This window comes from Ambystoma mexicanum, chromosome 1q (genome assembly GCF_040938575.1).
Source record: "Ambystoma mexicanum isolate Mex_15411 chromosome 1q, UKY_AmexF1_1, whole genome shotgun sequence".
Taxonomy (NCBI): Eukaryota; Metazoa; Chordata; class Amphibia; order Caudata; family Ambystomatidae; genus Ambystoma; species Ambystoma mexicanum.
Window position 1 is genome coordinate 582,483,562 of NC_090922.1, and position 14,743 is coordinate 582,498,304.

Below are 14,743 nucleotides of genomic sequence, written 5' to 3' on the forward strand. Positions count from 1 at the left end.
TGGTTTAGAATACTCAGTGGGAGTTCCGTATTTCTAACTTGTTCGGTGATAAACTTTATCGACATGCTCGATATATAAGATTGTAGGCCGGACATGAGAACTGTAATCCTTGAGCCGCCTTAATAGAATGGGGAAATGATTAAGAAATAGTTTTTCAAAAAGTTTATTATTAAACTAAGTAAAAAAAAAAAAAAAAAGAAAACTTCTTATAAGACTTTTTATCGTTGTCAGGATTTTGGAGCTGCTTAAACTCGTCATTTGATGAGACAGCCACAGGCGCAAGATTTTGGAGCTGCTTAATCTCATCATTTGATGAGACAGCCACAGACGCAAGATTTTGGAGCTGCTTAAGCTCACCATTTGATGAGGCAGCCGCAGGAACTGGGTCCAGATTCTGTTCTGACTCGTATGCAACAGCTGCTGTCTCTGATGTCGTTCCTTTTTGTGTGGACTTTTTATCAATAAGTTTATAAAAGTTGGGAAGTTGCGTCTGGGACGATGAGAGGATTTTTTCGTCAGTAGAGACATGCAACTTTTGTAATGGCAATTTTTTCAGGTGATTAATAGATAAAAGTTCCTCTGGATTTAAATCCATGTCAGGGATTATTAATAATTCTGGATTCGATGGAGGTATATATGAACTACTCTTAACAGTTCTTTTCATAGTTTTGGGGTTTGGTTTGGGCTGGGTCACTGAGTCTTCTTGTACACCTTGGGAAGCTTTTTTCCGGTCAGCTTTTCTTTTCAAAGCGCGGAAAAAGAGTCTTTTATCTTTCCGTGATATGAATGACCGCTGGGGAGGGGGCGATAAGATTTCATCATTTACAACTAGGGTATCAGCCGGAGCAGAGACAGCATCATCGTTGTTTTCTAATAAAGCGGTCAGGGCTGAGGGACTGTTTGGATGTGAATCCTGCTCCCCCTCCATGCAACTAGCGGAAACCTCCACTTCTTTTTTCCCAAGTTCAGTTTGAATAAGCAGTAATAACTGTTCCAACTTGTCACCATGTGATGCAACTTCCATACATAATTGTGCGTGCGTGAGTATTTGACAGGAGCTCGCGGGTTTTTGAGCAGTAAGTGTTTGCGCAAATGAAACCGGAAATGTATATGTAGGACAAGGAATATTCTTGTTAGTAGGTTCAGTTAGGGAATGATCTGAGTCATCCGTTTGTGTAGTCACAGAGCTATTTTTAAGCTCAGCAGTTTGAGTCTGCTTCTGTACTTCAGGTCCTCGTCTAAGAGTATCAGCAAGTATAAAGCCCTCCAGTTTAGAAATTTTTAGTAGAATTTCAGAGAGTACTGATTTAACGTCCCTTAACTCATAATGTGTGTACTCGTGGCCACGATCTAATAGGTTGAGTATTCGTGTTAGTACTGGATAGGATGCTTCCAGCGAACGCATGTCTTCCGTGGGTTCTAAGATATCAAAGCCTAATGGATGGTTCAATGTTTTTAATTCGGGTGAATATGTGAGATCAATCACTGGTTCAATATTGCCACTTTGAGGATGGGTTGGAGACGATGGCCGGGAGCTAGAAACAGGGAAGATGGAAGGCTGAAAATCATGTGCCAGGGGTGGTGGTGAGCCGTTTATGTCCTTCCTATGTACCACATCTTTGCAGTGTATGTGGACATCAGCTTTTGCACAGGTGGAATAGGAGGCGGGCGTGGAGGGCCCAACAGAAAGCCGTACTCGTTTTTCAAGGGCGGCGAGGACTACAGGAGCTAGTATAGAATTATCAGATGGAGATGAAGGGAGATCCTCAATGGGAAGTTCCGGATCAGGAGAAACAGTGTCCATACGCATGCTCAAGAAACTTTTGCGAGAAGATTTGGGCACGGGCGTGCTAGGCAAAGATTCTATGCCTGCAAATGAAAGCTCATTGGAAGATTTTGCAGGAACTTGAGTATGCGCATATGAAAAAGGGGCCTCATGTTTAATTAGATCTTGATCAGTAATGGAACTCCAGTGTGCCGCGAGACCAGTAGTTTCACTCGGGCCTGGAGTAGCACTATTTGCGGTTTCCTTTACAGTTTGCATTTTTTTCATATTTTTTTTCGATTTTTTTTTAAATTGAAATTTTTGGCTGGAGGCGAATTTAGAGATCGACCGCTACGCAGGCATAAAACCATTAGAGCCTTTTGTGCTCCGTTCTGAGGAAGAACTCATTTCCAGCCCCCCAAGAGGAGGGAATATTGATTCCTCCGAAATGGGACCTTACAAATCCGGAACACACAACACACCACCTCACCGCCTAACAGCCCAACAGCACTTAGAAGGCACTTCTGATGCGCGCGCGCGATGCGCGCGCACCTGAGTAGTTATAGGAAGTGACGCAGGGTGAAGTGCGGGCTGGGAGGCGGCGAGTGGGTGGAGACTGTAGGTGCTGCAAAAGAGAAAAAGAAAGGATCCAAGTAAGTATAAAGGGGACGTGCTCTATACAGCACGGTGAGCCGCGGTGGAGCCGCGGCACCAAAATAACAGTCCAAAGTCCCAAGTCCAAATGAGGGAATTACTTGCTAGTGAATCCAAACTGGAGGAAGCAATGTTGCGGCAACAGTGTTCTTCCACTCGCGGACGGCGAGTTTTGCAGGGGACAGCTAGGGAGGCTTCCAGCCAACAGCCCAACACAGCCCAACAGCACTTAGAAGGCACTTTGGATGCGCACGCGCGATGCGCGCGCACCGGAGTAGTTATAGGAAGTGACGCAGGGTGAAGGGCGGGCTGGGAGGCGGCGAGTGGGTGGAGACTGTAGGTGCTGCAAAAGAGAAAAAGAAAGGATCCAAGTAAGTATAAAGGGGACATGCTCTATACAGCACGGTGAGCCGCGGTGGAGCCGCGGCACCAAAATAACAGTCCAAAGTCCCAAGTCCAAATGAGGGAATTACTTGCTAGTGAATCCAAACTGGAGGAAGCAATGTTGCGGCAACAGTGTTCGTCCACTCGCGGACGGCGAGTTTTGCAGGGGACAGCTAGGGAGGCTTCCAGCCAACAGCCCAACAGCACTTAGAAGGCACTTCGGATGCGCGCGCACGATGCGCGCGCACCGGAGTAGTTATAGGAAGTGACGCAGGGTGAAGGGCGGGCTGGGAGGCGGCGAGTGGGTGGAGACTGTAGGTGTTGCTAGTGAATCCAAACTGGAGGAAGCAGTGTTGCGGCAACAGTGTTCTTCCACTCGCGGACGGCGAGTTTTGCAGGGGACAGCTAGGGAGGCTTCCAGCCAACAGCCCAACACAGCCCAACAGCACTTAGAAGGCACTTCGGATGCACTGGCTCTGGCCACAAGCACACTGGAAGAAGGACAGCTTGGCATGGGCATCTTTTCAAGCACATAGTCGTTCAGGTACCTGTCAGTCTCTTTAGCAATGGTGACTTCAGTTTTGAAAGCCTACCTGTTAGATCAGTGATAGATTGGAGACCATAATTTGAGCCTGGCGTTCACCTCATCATGTGGGCATGTATGTGGGTGTGACTTGAGACTAATTGTGGGATTCAATCACTTCTCCCCAGTGGGGAGCCTTCTCCTTCCTAAGGAGGTGAGCCCAATATGCAACAATCCCCCTGGGGGTGGTGGTAAGTGGAACCTCACAGGGAAAGACTCCCCCCTGAGGGACTGGGACTCCCATTCTGTAGAGGAACTCCCTAAAGCCCCTTTCTCTAACACTGCAACAAGACTGCCAAGTAAGACCATTGTGAGTTACTGTCATACATAATTTAAGTTCCCTCTTGAAAAACAACCCATCATAAATACTATGAAGAAGAGGAGTGGTTGAAGAGTAATAATGATAACTCGCAATACTGTGACGAGAAGAGTGAACTGAGGATAGTGAACATTTATCAGACAGAGAGAAGGGAATACGACCCTCTGCTGAGGAGGATGCAACAACCTGTAATAAAAATCAAGGAAGTACTCCTCTTAGCGTCAGACAGTAAAGAAGCCCAGGAGCTTCAAACCAGTCACGTCGTGGCTGGACTACAAGACCACACAAGCCTCCGTTGGGAGGAAGGAAGAAGGTGCTGCTGCCAGAGACCTCTAAGGAGACCAAGGACGATGAGCAGAGAGGAAGGAAACCCCATGAGGAAGAAGCAGGCAAGAGCATTGGCGTGACTCTAGAGGGGTGGACTAGTAGGTCCAACAACTGTGCCAAGACAATTTAAGCATGGAAGCCACAGAGCCAGAGGAAGAAACAGAATGCTTATGGAATGATAAAGCAAGCAGTATTGACATTGCGTGAAGTCCCGTACCTGAGAACAGGCCCGGCAACGCCAACCTCTGTTAAACAAAGTAATGGGGATGGCGAGAGACCCAGGAGGGATGACGGCCACCGACAGTGCTGCCATCATACCCGTTGCATTACTTGGTCTGAAGTTAAGGAGAGTAACAAATACTCTGAGACACAGTCTACTCGTCACAATAAGTGCTTTGAAAATAAGAAAAGCCGAAAAGAAAACAGTAGGCTTCATTACGAGTTTGGAGGTAGCCATGGTGCTATTAGCGCCATGGCTGCCTCAAAATTGTGTCCGGGTCCGGGTTCCTTGAATGTGGAATTCCCAGGTCATTCCAACTTTGGAGGACCCGGTAATTCCTCATTCAAAAAACCAATCCCCATTCCCATTTGAGCCCACATAGGGCTCAATAGGAATGGGGATGGAGCTAATAACGGGCCCGTTAATAACAGGCCCGTTATTAGCTCCTTGGTCCCCTTGCGGGACCCACAAAGGACATCAGGTTTTACCAGAGGTCCTTTCCGGGTCCCACGAGGGAACCTCGTAATAGGGCGGAATGGGTTTACCGGCACCGGTAAACCCATTACGCCAAACTTGTAATGAGGCCCAGTGTGTCTGAAGAAGAGGTATATGGTACTCATTATCTAATACACAAAGAGCGGAGGTAAAAGAGTAAAAGAGTTTTAGAGCAGCCAGAAACACGGAAACTACTCTCCTGAACACCCGTGAAGACCTGCTCCCAAATCTCGACTCTAGCCTTCCTTCTGTCCTCATCCTCCTTGATCTTGCCTCTGCTTTTGACACGGTCAACCACGCCATCCTGATCAATTGTCTCTGTGACAAGCTGGGCATCACGGATCAGACCCTAGCTTGGCTGACATTCTTTCTCTCCGATCAACCCTCCCAGGTCCAAATAGGGTCCTTTCTCTCTACCACCTCTCTCTCCACATGTGGTGTTCCCCAGGGCCCAAACCTCTCACCCTGGCTTTTCAACTATTACTTGGCACGTCTGGCCCACCTCATCTCTACTTTCTCTCCTAACTCTCAGTGTTATGCAAATGACACTGAGCTCTCCTTAAGGCTCCCCTCAGAATCCTCCCCTCTCTCACTGTTTACTGTCTATCCACGATTCAGGAATGGTTTGCTTCTAACGATCTTTGCCTGAATGCCAGTAAGGCTGAGGTCCCCCTCATTGGGTCTCCTGCTCCTCTTTTAGCTCTTTCACTCTGGCCGCCCTTCTTTGGCCCTCTACCTGCGCCTTTCTGCGAGGCAAAAAACCTTGGTGTCATCTTCAACTCTACCCTCTCCTTCTCTCCTCACATCACAGACATCTCTAAGAAGTCCCACTACCAGCTGAGCCTCCTCAGAGGTATTCTTACTTTTCTCACTTTCCCCCTTAAGCTCAATGTATCCAGAGCCATGGTTCTCTCTAGGCTGAACTACTGCAACAGCCTCTTTCTAAATCTGCCTGCCTCTACTCTTCGCCCGTTACAACTAATTCAGAACAGGACTGCAAGCCTTGTCCTTGGCCTCAAGACCAGGAATAATATCTCTCCAGCCCTGAAATCTCTCCACTGGCTCCCGGTGGCTGCAAGGATCAAGTTCAAGACCCTCTCATTGTCCACAAGGCTTTCTGGAGCCAGGGACAAAACTACATCCAACTTTCTCTTCCTAAGCACTTTACTTCATGAGCCCTCCGCTCATCCACCTCCAACTCTCTGAGGGTCAGATGCTTCTTCATGCAGCGAGTGCGGGGTAGCTCTCTCTCTTCGGCTGGTGCCTCCCTCTGGAACAGCCTCCCTGCCTCACTCAAACTTGAGCAGGACCACCTCAGGTTCCGGAAGCAACTCAAGACCTTCCTTTTTGCTTCTGCCTTCACTCTCTTGTTTTTGTCTGCTACACTAACTGGCTACCTGGCCTCCCTCTTAACCTTATGGGGACCAGGCACCTTCACGACCAGTAGCTCCATGCCTTGCCTCTGGGCCTACTATGCAGTAGGGACTCTACCTGCAACCCTACAGGCCTCTGCCTCCTTTGCACTTACCTAGAACCAGCTACCCCTGCAGCACTTACTGAGCTTTGCTTATTGCGCTCGCCCTTCCCCCCCTCCCGGTACTTCTTCTCCCCCATCCCCTGGCACTTGCACGATCTAAATGACACAAGGCCTAGTAAGAGTATTTGTTTTGTTCCCCTTTGTCTTCACCTTCCTTGTCTTGTCGGGCCTAGAAACACTTGTGTAGAGGCGCATTATACATGACTTGTCATATCATATAATATATCAAGAGTAAGGAGAATACGAAGAGGGATTTATTCTCCCAGTTGGAACGACTTTCAGAGACACGGAGGTGAGAATTTTGCCCAGCATTCCTAAAATACACAAGGCTAAAGAAGAAAGGCCTAACAGGAAAGCATGCATGGAAAAGAGAGGCTGTGAAAAGTCCACTACAGCAACTACATCAGTTAATTAAAAATATTGCTTAACAACATCAGAGGATTGAATATTAAAAGCAAGAAAGGAAGTCTAGAAGAAGGGAGGTATTCCCCTACATTTTGGGCTGTTCAAAAGCTGAAGAAGCTTAATGTGGAGAAGGGGAACATTCTCCTGATCCTCTTATTAGTTGAGAGTGGACGAAATCCATCCAGAAGAAGGGAGTCATTCTCCTGGTCTTTAGTTGTTTGGAATGGGTTGAAATTGATTTAGGAGAAGGGAGTCATTCTCCTGGTCTTTAGTTGTTTGGAATGGGTTGAAACTGATTTAGGAGAAGGGAGTCATTCTCCTGGTCTTTAGTTGTTTGGAATGGGCTGAAACTGATTTAGGAGAAGGGAGTCATTCTCCTGGTCTTTAGTTGTTTGGAACGGGTTGAAACTGATTTAGAAGAAGGGAGTCATTCTCCTGCACATTTGTTGTTTTCTTATATTGGTTGGGATAGAATAACTGAGAGTTGGATGGATAACAGACCATTTGTTTTGGACTTCCTTAAAGACGACAAGGCCCCTCGTTAGTTTGTAAGGTAGGGAACCCCATAGATCAGGGATAGTTGGCATTTGTTCTCTGATTATTCAAATAAAATACCCTGAACAAACAAGAACTGGTTTGTCTCTTCCTCCGAACCTACCACAGACCCCAAAATGAACAAGGTCCCAGGATACAATCCATTCCACTGTTGTTGCCGTTAATGTGTTCTGTAAATGTTTTAATTTAGGACCTGCTTTATACTTTCTATTTACTGTTTTCATTTATCCTCCTTATGTTTTTTGGTTCATATGGTTATTAGTGCATTTATTCTTTCCATATTTTAATCTGATTAAAATTCTCACAGATGCAGTTTTGTTTCCACAATTGATATACTACGCGCATTAGTAGGCCCATTCGTATGCATACTGTAGGTACTGTATTCATATCTTCCCTCTGCAGCTCTTTTCTCCATCTGCGAGCCACTTGGCTTCTCCACGCCGGTTCCGGCTCTACGGTTCTCCGCTCTTCACAGCGAGGTTCTGCTCTTGCTCGCCAGTCACCACAGCCGCTGCCAATATCTCTTGGTTTGAGCTGCTTACTTTTCCCGGGCACAGGTGTGTGCCGGGAAACACTAGAATGCTTGTTGTGTGTGTGGTTTTACTTGTTCTGCACTACACAATCCCTCTTGCTCGTCCCAGTAGAGATGGGTTTGAAGTTGCCACAGTGCCTACGGGTCATGAGATGACTCAAACCTCAACTCCCAGCACCCACATCTGCATGTTCTGGTCACAGAGATAAAGGGTCTCATATGAGGGCAAAGTGTACATTGTACAGATGGCAGGTATAGTATGCCTACAGTGGTACCTGTAACCTTAGTAATAATAATAGCACTGTTTTTGAGGTGATCCATGTTGCAGTACATCCCCCACTGCCAACACACTCAGCACTGTTCTTGTGCACTATTAAAGTACTCAATTAAAGCATGGCCCGATGAGGAAGCATACTTGTTCTCTCATGTCTGTTACTCAGCCCCACTCCTGCCCACTACACTTGAATTCCCTCGCTCTGCCTCCAACAGCTCTGACAGCAAAGTGGAGCATTCAAATCTTGTACAGGGCCCTCCCCTTTCATAGTGGCTGCTATATGGCCACGAGGCCAGTGCCATCACTTTGGTGTTACATGAAAATGATTGTTACCATTGCTCTCCTGCCCCCAAAGACATCCCAGTTACTGCAGTCATTAATAGTTGATTATGGTTTCAAATGAACTCACCAACAAATATTTGATGTCTGCTCCGAACCAGCATTTCGTACATGGATTGTGACATATGGGGACATGGATTATTATAGGTGTGGATTGACTGAAGCTGTAGTCAGCTTCATTCATAAAAACAGTGAGGAGGCACGGTTCATCCATTATAGACTACAGTGTTTTTTCAGAGGGGTCCCCCTGCAGTTTATGTATTCCATATATGTACAAGACAACATTAAAAGTGGACCAACTATAGAATAAAGGTTTTTTTTGCACATGTGATCCTACAGATCGTTATTTCCTTGTATGTTCAGCAGAACAGTCAAATTTGATCGATTATAGACCACAGCAGTTTTTCTGAGTGGGTCCCTGTACTGTGCATTATTTCCATATGAGTACCATACAACATTAAAAGTTGGTAGCCACTGAGCCGGTTCTTCGTGAAGGAAAGATGCGGAGGGTCGGTCCGATTGGCAGATTTATTGATGCTGCATAATGAAACATGCCTCTTCTCGGTTCGTGTTACTAAGCTGTAGAAGTCCCAGACTGGCACAGCATACCAGAACCCATGAAACTATAACCTAACATTAGGGTCTTTCTAATCCCTTTTTATGCAATTCAGAATTAGACACACATTGTTACACTCACATAGTGATCAGCACTACACTACATGTAGTGCATAGAACTATGCAGTATGCTTATTGTACATGCATCATGTGCAAGACATGCATTCTTGTGTCTATTTGCAGAAGACAAAGGGGCAGTGGCCATGCTGAACAAGCTGTGAGTCGTCATCATCATTAAATATATATTAGGCATAAGGGATGATCTGCCTTCTTTCATCAGATAAGAAATCCACAGTACAATGTCTCCTTTCAGCCCAAGAGACAACCACTACCTGCATTTGCCTCTTCTGTTCAGGGCCATCGCTAACGCTTTAGGGGCCTGGGCACAGATACATTTGGCCTGGGCACAGAGACATTTGTGACCGCCAAACCAAAGAAAATTAAGGGGTCCAAGAATATTTGTTCATCCTTGACACCTCATCCTAGTCACAGCCGATACTGTCAGAAACTGAAAAGAACCTATAGTAAAAATCACAGGGAAGTTTCAATCAGTGGACCAAAGCATATGGTTTGAGTTACAGTATGTAAAAGTTCCCATTGGTCAACTGCGTAAAGCAGTAGATTCGAGGTGCAGGTTTGTTATTTAGTGAATTTGTGTGTTTTACTCTTTAAAAAAAAAGTTGTGTTGATTGTTTGCCATTGGAACTATATTTCCCATCTACCCTGCAGTTCTTTCTGCTATTAATATCGCAACCAGGCACGTGAGCGCTGGCGCCTGAGGTAGGCCGGTCTGTTCCGGTCCATTCTGGGTACGAGCTGGTTGCCTGTTGAAAGGAACAGGCACTTTTTGCTAGGTAAGATACTTTCGGTACACCTAAATAGTGGCATGGACAGTGCTATTGCTGCACCAGCAGACATAGTTGCTCACTATTTTCAGAAGTTCAATCAGCCGATTATTATCCCTAAGCCTTATTTGAATCTTACACAGAAGTCTACACCAACTGCTCCTCCCTGTGCGCCAGAGAATATTAATGCTAAAAACAATAACAGGATACTACCTAATTCATCTGTTAAGGAAAGGGTGAATATGTCACACGAAGGACTTAATGTTCTAGTTGATCAGGAGGAGACCATTTTGTGTAAAAAACTCGACTCATTAAACCATGTACAAATTAATGGCACAGCAACCAATGTAGGGCTTAAATCCTTGTTACTTAATGCAAGGTCTTTGCTACAGCATGTCACGGTTATTTCATCCTACGTAACTGAGCATGACTTAGATGTCTGCGCTATTATTGAGACCTGGCTTTTAAAAGCAGCCTGGCCTTCTCTATCACTGGCAATCCCAAATGGATACAAAATTCTGAGGCACGATAGAGAAGAAAGTAAATGTAGGGGGGTGGCCATTATCATAAAATCTACATTAGATGTATGGAAAATGGATATAGAAGGAATTACTGGCTGTGAAATGCTCGATATTAAAATCAGCACTAATCCAGAAAATACCATTAACATGATTGTACCATATAGACCTCCTAATCCCATGAAGGAATTTTCATCACAACTGCTCAATAGACTGCTCTCACTCCTCAAACCTAATACCAAAGTCATTATTATGGGTGACTTGAATTTGTGGTTGGGTTGTAAAAAAGATTTAGCGGCAAAAAACCTGGAAAACCCCTTAGTAACCTGGGATTTTTGCAGCTTGTCAGAGTGCCAACCCATATAAAGGGGAATGTTTTAGACTGGATGGCCACAAATAACATTGGTACAACTGCTCCAGCTGTAAATCAATGTCTGTGGTCAGATAATTGTTTTATTCACCTGGATATTATATGTGAAGACAATATAAGGTATACAAAACCCCCAAATCAGTGGAAAACAACACAGAACATTAAGAAACGTACCCCTATAGCTATGATTAAATGGTTAAAGCCGCTAGCAACAAGCTTCGATTTGCTAGATAATGCTAACAGAATGAGTGAGGAAATTCAGATTACCCTACAAAAAGCTGTTGATGTTCTGGCTCCCAAAAGAACCAAACTGCTACCTGTCAGGAAAACAAATACTTGGTTCACGCCAGAAATACAGAGCCTCAAATCAAAGAAAAATAAACATTTTTATTCATGGAAACTGTCTAAGTTGTCAAGTGATAGACACACCTTTAAAACTCTAGAGTTTTCAAAAAGGCCATGATAGAAGCAAAAAGAAACATGCTGGACCTTAGAATATATGAGGCACAACATGACTCTAAGGTACTTTTTAAAATCCTAAAAGAATTGGAAACACCATGCCCGCCCCCGGAGAATTTACCAATCAAAAATGCAGAATGTTGTGCCTCCATACAGAAAGCAATGTTAAATAAACTGGATGGGATCAAACAAAACATAGTGATGAAGAGAAGAGAAGCAGTTGCATTCAAGGTAGACAGTGAGCAAGCTTTTAATAAAATCAGAACACCTGTTTTTAATGTTCACCCAGTGACACAGACAGAACTTAGTGCAATCATTGACAAACGTAGACTTACAAATTGCAAGGGGGATTCTTGTCCAGCGGAGAACTTTAAAGCTTGTGCTTCCTGAATAAGTTCACTAATACCTCATTCTTAGAATGTCCTGTCACAGATCACCTGAAAACAGCATGGATATCTCTGATGATAAAAAGCCTGGGTTGTGTCCTTTTGAGGCACTTAATTACAGGCCCATAACCAACACCCGCTTCTTGCTGAAGATCTTAGATCGGGTTGTGTATATCCAGAGCTCAGAGTTTCTGAATAATCATGAGGTGCTACATGACAGGCAATCTGGGTTTAGACAGGGCCATGGTACAGTGACAGCTTTATTGGACATTAAGTCCAATAAGTTCCATACCATGGATAATGGTGGAACAACGCTTCTGATGCTATTAGACACGTCGGCCACCTTCGACCTGGTAGACCATCATCTGTTAGTCACCAGGTTGAGTTAGGTAGCCAAATTCTCGGCTTCTTTCTCGGCTAGGATTCAATCTTTTCTGAGTAACAGAACACTGCGGGTGTGCAGCGACATTGCGGAAGCCCCCCCTAGTGTCTTGCTTTTTGGAGTCCCCAGGGTGCTTGTTTATCACCCTCTCTCCATAACATTTTTACGGCTCCTCTTTTTGAGATGTTAGAGAAAAATCATGCAGAATTTACCAACTATGCGGATGACACGCAATGTGTCATCCCGCTGTCAGGAAATCACGAGCAGGACTCTATAAGATTGAATTACGTTTATGAAATCTTCCTACCATGGATAGTAGAAAACGGGCTAGCATTGAATAAGGAAACGACAGAACTCATGGTTGTTGGAACACCGAAGAAAATAGAAAAGGTAGGGAAGTATTAAAAAACCTTCACCCTGGCAGGACACCATATTGAAACTAAAACAAAAGTGAAAACATTGTACTGGATCAGCATCTCAGTATGAGGGCGCAATTGAGCCACTTGGTAGCGTCATCTGCATACCACCTAACATTACTTATACAGATTTGCCCTTTTATCTCATAGCTAGGGCGATTATTGGGTCTAAGATGGACTACTGTGGCAGTCTTCTTTTGGGCATCAATAAGACAGAGTATGCAAGACTACAGGTCATACAGATCAACGCAGTCAGAGCCGTTATGAGAATGAGGAGGTCTGACCACGTAACCAAAGCAACAAGAGACCTACATTGGTTACCCATTGAAGATAGGGTAACATGTTGGACACTAGTTATGGTAGACAAGTGCATCACATACACGGGAACGGTATATCTCTCGAAGGATCTGCATGTGAAGGTGAACACAAGAACACTCAGATCAAATGGTACATTTCAGCTTAAAGAGACTAGATGCCCACATTCACCTGATACAACTACTGAATTAGTTATCTTTATTTATGTGCTTACAGACAATATCAACAGTACTTGACTTTTCCATCATGGAGGACTATGTATCCCTACTCTCTATGCCTATTGCTCTCGCACTTCTATCATGGAGGACTCCACGTACCCATGCAACTAGTCCACTTTCTATACCTATTCGCTTCATAAAGCCTTTAGCAATATGGCGCTGAGTGTTTCCGTGACAACTGACCCAGACGCCAATTGCTCACACCGCGTCCGCATTCAGTAAGGTACGTTCCATAGCTGATGACTGCGTATAGATTAGGGACTTTCAACAAACTATCAGCTCCTGATCCACACCCTGTTTTCCTTATTATTGAACCTACATGCCGGTGCAGTGACTAAATACTTGAGATGTACATCCGAATTCGAGAGGCCGGCAGCGGTTGATTCTGCACTCGCCTTTGTACACATGACTGACTCTTAACATAGGTATGCAGACGTAGTTTTTCTTTTAATTTGTTTCTTGAAAATAGCTTTGATACTCGATATTCCATCTTGTGTTATTCGCATTTAGATATTTTTGCCTGATTACCTTTTAGCCTAGTCAGTTCTATTTACTGTGACTCGAGGGAGCAGCCCACGTTGATATTGATCCGCGTATCCGGAAATATAACTTTCGAATGCTAAATGGTGAGATCCCTTGCACGTTAAAAAATTCTTTTGTAGGTAGGTTTTCTACATCTAGTTCTCATTTAAGAGATTGAAATTTATCTAGGCATTTTCCTACATACTATTCACAAGTCCAACGGTGGCAATATCACTTATCTATGCACCAATGTTCCATTACTTTTCCAGGTCGGGCGTCATCCTTGAGCCACTTGATTTTCCTACAACAGGACTGAACTTTGAAGCCAACATCTGCCGCTGCTGCTTCACTAAGATATACACGAAATAAGCTCCAACCCGGGTGATTGTCTTTGCACCCTATCCTTTTAGGTATGTCGCAATATTGTGCTCTTTTCTTTGCCCTGTTGAGAATCTTTAAATGGATTTTTCCTCTTTAAACTATCTCTTCATGATCTATCTACAATCCAGTGCCAGCAGTGGGTATTCATTGAGTAGTATCAGTCAACCTATGATAAACATGTGTATAGTATTGGATAACCACAAACAAATGTTATTTGAACATACCTTACAGATCATGTATTCTAGAAACCAAGAGCTTTGCTCAGGATGAACATGTGCAAACATTAGACCACTATTCCATTGGACTTATGTCGAACTTTTGATTAAAAAAGCGTCTTAAGTTCACGATCAATCTGATGCATTGTGTACATATTTTGTAATGATTGGGCTGTAATACTGTAAATGATCTTTTTTCCAATAGTCCGTATTGGCCATTGAAGAAGGGGAATACTCCTCAAAACGCGCCGCCTTTGAAAAACAGACTTCTCTTGCCATTATTTCTGTGCATAGTTACTAATTCTGGATTGTTTGCTTGTTTGCAAATCCATTCTTTTCTAAATGAAATATATATTTTTTTCAAAAAATCTTTTGTACGTGATTAAATTATTATTCTGTTTACAGAATGTACAGAATGTTCAACTAATTGATTGAATTTCTAAAGATGTTTTAGAAATTGACTTTTGTCCAACAATTGATAGTATGCAGGGGACGGGAGGATTCCCAGGTTGAATCTTCATAATTTCTTTGTTTCTTGGGGTTTTGTGCCATGATCCCAGTTCCTCCCCCCCACCTAAAAAACACCAAAATATATTTAAACTGATACTTTAATTATTCTTTAACTAAAGATGTGCACCAATGTCTCAACCCACATTCACTCATTAAACAGAGCACCTTTTACGCAGCAGCTGTGAAGGCTTGGAATTCTCTG